The sequence below is a fragment of the Cynocephalus volans genome, chromosome 14, assembly GCF_027409185.1.
Source record: "Cynocephalus volans isolate mCynVol1 chromosome 14, mCynVol1.pri, whole genome shotgun sequence".
NCBI lineage: Eukaryota > Metazoa > Chordata > Mammalia > Dermoptera > Cynocephalidae > Cynocephalus > Cynocephalus volans.
The window spans coordinates 23,674,421-23,682,137 of NC_084473.1; the positions used below are offsets into that span (position 1 = coordinate 23,674,421).

Sequence of the window (7,717 nt, forward strand, 5' to 3'; positions counted from 1 at the left end):
GTATGAAGAATGTTAAAAATCTTCCAGTGTGATTACAGATTATCAATTTTTCCTTAGACTTTTGTCAAGATATTCTTTACATATTTTTTCCTTTTTGTTTTGTTCTTTCTTTCTTTTTTAAAAATCTGGCCAGAGACCATTTATTACCAAACTAATTTATTTCTCAGAGTCCAAAACTTTCTGTGAGCAGCATCCCTGGCCTGGATGGAGATCCAGCTTCTTAAGCTTCAAACTCAAATTCAAAGTACTGCGGGTCAAAGTAGTGGATGCGGACATAACCATCTTTGCCACTGCTACTGTTGCTTTTGCCTTCAGGATGGAAGACAACACTGTCAATAGGTCCAAAGTGACCCTTGAGTCATCCAAACTATTCTTCAAAGGCCAAATGAAAGAACCTGGCCTCAAACTTGCCAATCCTGGTGGAGGCTGTGGTTACATCCACGGCTTCCTGACCACCGCCCAACATCACATGGTCATAGTTGGCAGAGAGAGCAGCTGAGTTGACAGGACGCTCTGTCTGGAAAGTCTTCTGATGTTCAAGGGTTGTGGAATCAAAGAGCTTAGCCATGTTGTCCTTGGATGTGGTAACAAACATGGTCATGTCCCTGGATAACTGGATGTCATTGATCTGCTGGGAATGCTCCTTAACATTCACCAATACCTATCCAGACTTGGCACTACACTGGTTGAGCACTCCACTCTCATGGCCTGTGGTGACGCACTCCCCCTGGGGTCCCCAAACAACACTGGTGATCTTGGAGTCATTACAAGGGATCTTCATGCAGGGCTCGTTGTTGTTGATCTGGCTTGGATCTCGCAGGTCAAAGAAGCTCACAAAACACTGGTAGCCCATCTGCTTGTCCATGGAGAACATGATGGGGTTGCCCCCAAAGTCCGAACCGCAGGTCCAGACAGCTGAGTTAGTCTTGACTAGGGCCAGCTGCTTCCCTGTTTCACAGTCCCAGAGACGACAGCTGTAGTCAGCTGAGCCAGTGAGGACATGCTTGGTGTCCCAGTCAGTGTCCACACACCACACATCTCCAGTATGGCCCATGTAGGTGCCCAACCTCTCATCATTCACAGAGTACCTCACATTGCCAATAGGGTCCTTGGCCACAGTGAAAAGGAAGTCTCCTTTGCGGTTATCTTTAATCTGCATAATGGACCGCTCATGGCCCTGCAGCAAGGTCAGCTTCATCCCAGCAGCTTTTTTGTTCTTTTTGTTTTGTTTTGTTTTGTTTTTTACTTTTTTTTTCCTCTTAAAAAAATTTTTAAAATATTCTTTACGTATTTTAATGCTGTGCTGTTAGGTCTGTATCTTCCTCATGAGACATAATTCAATTAACCAATCCATTTAATAAGTATCTATTATGTGCCAGACATTGTTCAAGATAGTGAAAAAAACAGCATTGAACAAAACGTAAAGAACTATTTCTTTTATTATTATGTAATAATATTCTTTATCACTAATAATACTTTTTCTTTAATATTTACTCCATATTATAATAATGGTGTACCTGCTTTTTAAAAAATGTATATTTTCCTGGTATATTTTTCCATCCCTTTGTTTTCATCAGCAAATGGCAGAACTTTGTTATTTTTTAAATCCAATCTTAGAATTGCTGACTTTTAGTGGAAAGATGTAATCCCTTTTCTTTTATTTTGATCACTGATATATTTTGTATTAATTTTATCAAGTTATTTTGTATTTTCTGTTCACCATACTCATTCTTCACTTCTGTTTTTCTGTTTTCCTGTCATCTATTGTCTTCTCTAATGGTTGGAAAGTAGTGTATATTTTAGTGGCTTTTTTATTATTGCAGTTTTAACATATACTGTTGCTTTCATAATGTTTAAAGTTAATCAAGAGTTCTATTCTGTCCCCAAGCAATACAAGGGACTTATATTCTTTAAATTTGGTCACTCCATACTTGGCATGTTATTCTTGCTTTCATAATGTTTAAAGTTAATCAAGAGTTCTATTCTGTCCCCAAGCAATACAAGGGACTTATATTCTTTAAATTTGGTCACTCCATACTTGGCATGTTATTCTTGATTGGTATTTTATTTATACTTTGTTTCTAACCCCCAATTAGTTTTCACTATTATAACTATTGTTTTTACAATTAATATTTGCATGTATTTAATCTACATGTTTACTAGTTTGTTTCTCAACTAGTTTTTGCACTAATTCTTTCATTTTTCTTTCAATTCTTTCTTCTGATACTCTGGGGAGAAACAACTTCTGTCAATATACATAGATCTTCCGGTGAAAGCCTGTGAGTAATAAACTTATTCTCTATTTGTCTGAAAGTGTCCTTATTTTAGCTGTATTTTGAAAGATACTTTAGTTGTGTGTATGATTTTAAGTTAAATCGTTATTTTCTCTTAGCTCTTTGAAGATATTAACCTAGTCTTTAAGATGCTATTGCTGATGATGAGAAATCTGCTTCATCTATTAGTTATTATTTTGTGGTAATAAGTCTTTTGTCTCTGGTCACTTTTGAGACTTTCTCTTTATTTCCAGTATTCTGTAGTTGCACCATCATTCACGTGTGAGTTTTTGTTTTGTTTTGTTTTCTCTTTGCCTATTCCTTCAGTGTAAGTACTTACATCTTTCTTTAAGTACAGAAAAATTTGGTCTATTACCTCTTTGAACATTGCCTTTGCCTCTATTTTCTCCTTCAGGAACTCCAATTAGAGGTGTGTAGTATCTTCTGATTATGTCATCTGTATATCTCAACTTTTCTCACACATTTCCCATTCTCTTTAATCTCTTTGTACTACATTCTGTGTGATTTACTCAAATCTATTTTCCAGTTAAGTAATTTTCTCTTCAGCTGTGTCTAGTCTGCTTTTTAATTTGTCATTTAAGCTTTTAATTTCAGTGACAGTATTTTTTATTTCCAAAAGTATTATTTGTATTTTAAAAACCTGCCTAGGTTTTCTATATCATGGCTTCTTTTTTTCTTGTATTGCTTTAATCATTTGTTTAATTAAGATTTTGCTAGTTTTATAAGCATGTTTGTGTGTGTGTGCATGCACACAGTTTTATGCAATTTTATCACGTGTATACCTTTGTGTAACTACCACTACAATCAAGATACAGAACTGTTCTATCACCACAATGTTCTCTCATTCTGCTTTTCTAGAGACACACCTGCTTCCCTCATGGTCCCACCTTGTTCTCAACCTCTGGCAACAACTAGTCTGTTCTCTATATTTTTGTTATTTCATGAATGTTATATAGTGGAATAGTACAGAATAGAATCTTTCAAGAGTGTCTTTCTTCACACAATGTAATTACCTTAAGACTCATCCAAGTTATGTGTATGTCAATAGTTAATACCATTTAATTGCTGAGTAATATTTCATAGTATGGATATAACACAGTTGTTTAACCATTCACTAGTTGAAGAACATCTGGGTTATTTCCAGTCTGGGGCAATTATGAATATTCATGTACAAGTTTTATGTGAACACAAGTTTTCATATCTCTGGGATAAGTACCCAAGAATTCAGTTGCTGGGTCATTTGGTAATTGCATGTTAAGTTACAAAAGAAATAGCCAAACTGTATTCCAAAATGGCTGTATAATTTAATATTCCCATAAATGTATCTAGTGTCTCTTCATCCTCATCTGCATTTGCTATTATCATTATTTTTTATTTTAACCATTCTAATAGGTGTGTGGTGATACCTCATTGTTGTTATGCTTTGCATTTTCCTAGTGGCTAGTGATGTTTAACATCTTCTCGTGTGTTTGTTATCTGTATATGCTCTTTGATAAAATGTCTGTTCATATCTTTTGCTCATTTTCTAATTGGACTTTTTTCTTAACTGTTGAGTTTTGAGAGTTCCTACATATTCCAGATACAAGTTCTTTGTTGGATATGTGGTTTGCAAATATTTTCTCCCAGTCTGTGGCTTATCTTTTCATCATCTTTACACAAGCTGCAGAGAAGAAGTTTTATATTTTGATGAAGTCTAATTTATCAATTTTTCCTTTTATGAATCATGTGTTTGGTGTCAACTCCTTAATCATTTTAACCTTAATATCTAGTAGTCTCTTCCCAATTTGCTGTTACAGCTAGTTCGTAGGATGCAAATATTGCCTATTGTGTATATGAGCTCTCCCTCATGCTGGGTCATTTATTTATCTCTTTTGTATATTATGAGTTTTTGGGAGGGGGTGGAGTGGTTGTTCTTTTTTCTTCATCTTAGTGCTGTGGGAATCTCTCTACTTTGATGTTTTACATTTTCTCTTGCCAGGACTTGAAAAATTTCGTGGATCCTGGGCCAGTTTGGGGATTTCTGTACCTTAGGGGCATTAAAAATGGGGCACTAAAAATACAGACCCCACTTTCTCATTTGGTCAGTGTAGGTTCCCCCTCCCACAACTAGAGATTTTATCCATATCATATCAGGTACAGAGGGAGATGCTTTGCAACTTATGTGGGCCATTGGGATAATTTGTTTAATTACTTGTTATGGACTTAACAGGAGTTAAGCAGGACTTAAGCAGAAGTCCCAGTTCCAATTCTTTGCCTTTCTCAAGTTCATATCCATGTATTTTCTCCCTGTGTGGTTGTTCCATCCCAGCCCCCAGCCCTAAATCCTTATATCTAGATCCAATATCCCACTTTTCCAGGTTACTACAGCATGACTGGAATTTACTGCTCTGATTTGAGTTCACTCTTTGTTTCCTTTTTACTTTCTTTTTCTCCTCCTTTCTTTCTTTCAATCTTGGCTATGTAAATAAATGTTTGTGTTATTTTGTATAGAATTTTAATATATTTGTAGTGAGAGTTGTTCAACTTTAGCTTAATATCCCATCTTATCAAAACCAAAACACTCCACATAAGCATTTTAATCTTCAAAAAATTACTTAAAATTTGAAATGCAGAGAATGAAACTTGAAAATTAAGAAAATCAGAAGAAGAAGTAAGATAAACAATGGTGTTAAAATGACAGAAGTTTGACAGGGAAGCCCCCAATATTTCTCCACTCATTAAGGTATAGGTTTGGATGGAAAGCACCAGATTTTGTTTGATCTTTCTGATTGTTTCTTTCCCTGATCCTATTTCTAATAGACTCTTTTCCCTTGATTTCCCAGAGTGTGCTGAATGTTAAGAGTTTTAGCCTTGTCCTGAGCTTTGTTTTCTGAATACTCCTCATACCCTCTCATCGCCAATTCTAAGATATAATTTTAGATCTCTTGTTCTAACTTGACAACTGGTTTCTTTCTTTCTTTTTTTTTTTTTTGTCCTTTTTGTGACCGGTAAGGGGATCGCAACACTTGGCTTGGTGTCATCCGCACCGCGCTCAGCCAGTGAGCGCACCAGCCATCCCTATGTAGGATCCGAACCTGCACAGCGGGAGCGCCGCTGCGCTCCCAGCACCGCACTCTCCCGAGTGCGCCATGCGGTCAGCCCGACAACTGGTTTCTGATCACCTAGCCACTTCCCATGCCTATCATGTGGCTAGGCTAACCAGGCTTATCTCAAGAACTCTAGTGCTGATTTTATACCCATAATCCCATTGCTATTTTTATTGCTTGCTATTTTTATTCCCCAAAATCTTCCTGCCAAAAAAGTTGGTATAATGTTAGTTTTTTTATGTGTAGAAATTTGATAAATGGGAGAAAAAGGGGGTTCCATGCAGGAGAGAATGTGAGAGAATTGCCACAACAAAGTAGAAAAAAACTTGTGTTGTAAAGTAAAATCATTTACTTATTCTCATTTATTTCAGGCACACACCCATTCCTACTTCTCTAATTTTGTATAAACAATATTGCTTCTGATTAAAGTCTTCCAAAGGATTCCTACTGCATTTAGAATGAAATTTAAATGTTGTATTTTGTCTTACAAGGACCTACACCATCTGGCCCCTGCCTAGCCTTCAATCTCAGCTCTGTATCTTCCTTTCAGTATGTTGATTCAAAGCTTCTTTTATTTCTACACATTTTGGGGGGTTATTATAATTTTAAATATTAGTTCTGTTATAATGTTTTGTTGTTAATGCTTCATAAACTCCAATTATCCATATGTTGGATCTTCTTTCTTTATCTGCTATATACAGTCATGCACCACATAATGATGTTTTAGTCAACAGTGGACCATATATACAACAGTAGTCTCATAAGAGTATAATGGCTATACCATATAGCCTGTGTGTGTAGTAGGCAATACTATCTAGGCTTGTGTAAGTACACTCTATAATGTTTTCACTAAGACAAAATTGCCTAATGATGAATTTCTCTGAACATATCCCCATTGTTAAGTGATGCATGACCATATACCACTCTGAATCAATTTTAAACAAATGGATATCACTTCAACTCAAGCATGTACTAAGTGCTTAGTATGCTAGAATGTAACCTAGTCAGTGATACAAAAAAAAAAACCCAGAAAAAGTCACACATATTTCATTTTGTTTTCTATGAGCTGATAATCTAAATATGGAGGCAACTCACAGAGAAAAAGAGCTTGATAAAAAGCAAAGGTGACAATATATGATTAATTACGAAATAAGGATAAAGGTATTAGATGACATAGGATTGAATAATGTAGCCAACAACAAGAAGAAGGCTTAAAATCCAGGCTTAATGGGCTTTGAGAAAGAAATCTTATATTTTCTGTTCATTTGTCAATGCTCACATCATTGATCTTTGTAACAACACTGAATGACATTATATTTATACTTCACATTTTCTTACCTTTCTACTACTTGGTATTGTCTGAATGTTTGTTTCTCCCCAAAATTCTTATGTTCAGACATAATACCCAATGTGAGGGTATTTGGAGGTGGGGCCTTTGGGAGGTAATTGGGAGAGATTACTGTCCTTATAAGGCTCTAAGAGGTTTCTCACCTCTTCTGCAATGTAAGGTTACAGTGAGAAGACTGCTGTCTATGAGAAAGTGGGTGGGCCTTCACCAGATGTGGAATCTGCCAGCACCTTGATCTTGAACTTTCCAGCCTCCAGAACTGTGAGAAATAAATTTCTGTTGTTGATAAGCTACCCAGTCTATGGTATTTCATTCTAGCAGCCCAAACAAAGGCACTACTCTACAAGTTTTCCCCTGGGAGATATTTAATGCTTTTCTTGTGTTCCCTCAGAATTTTGTACTTCTCTTATAGCACTGACTACTTTGGTTGTATTGTAAGACAGTTTAGCTCAGTGGCCCAGAGCAGAGACTTTAAAGTCAGACAAATCTGGTGTAGATTCTCAGCTTTGCCACTTACTAGTTTGTGACCTCAATCAAATTACCTAATCTATAAGGATGTCTTCATCTGTCAAATGAGGATAAGAATAAATTGTTATAAATGCTAAATTAGATAATGCATGTAAAGTGTAGTGTCTGGCACATAGTAAATGTCAATTCATCTTACAGGCAGCTCTCAGTCTTCCCTACTGTACTATGGGCTCTATAAAGGCAGGGACCATGTTATATTCTCTTTTGCATTCAGTCACTTGATTCATAGTAAATCATAGTAGATGCTTTTTGAGTGAATTTGCAGCTTTGTATAATAGTCCTTTTTCTTAACCAAGGGTAAAATGCCCTGTTGGTTCACTATCTGGGAGACTCTTCTAAAGAGAATGGACCAAAAAGCCTACTTTGTGCTTATCTGGTAGCGCATCTGGCATGCTTTGGGGTAAATAGTTATTGATACTTGTAACTCTTTCTACCTATGGTCTGGAAAATGCCATTGATCT

General features: G+C 36.2%; 1 pseudogene; it reads right to left on the reverse strand.

The window, feature by feature from the left end:
- Positions 1–220: 220 nt before the first annotated feature.
- On the reverse strand, positions 221–1,198 carry LOC134363409 (eukaryotic translation initiation factor 3 subunit I-like; annotated as a pseudogene).
- Positions 1,199–7,717: the final 6,519 nt, after the last annotated feature.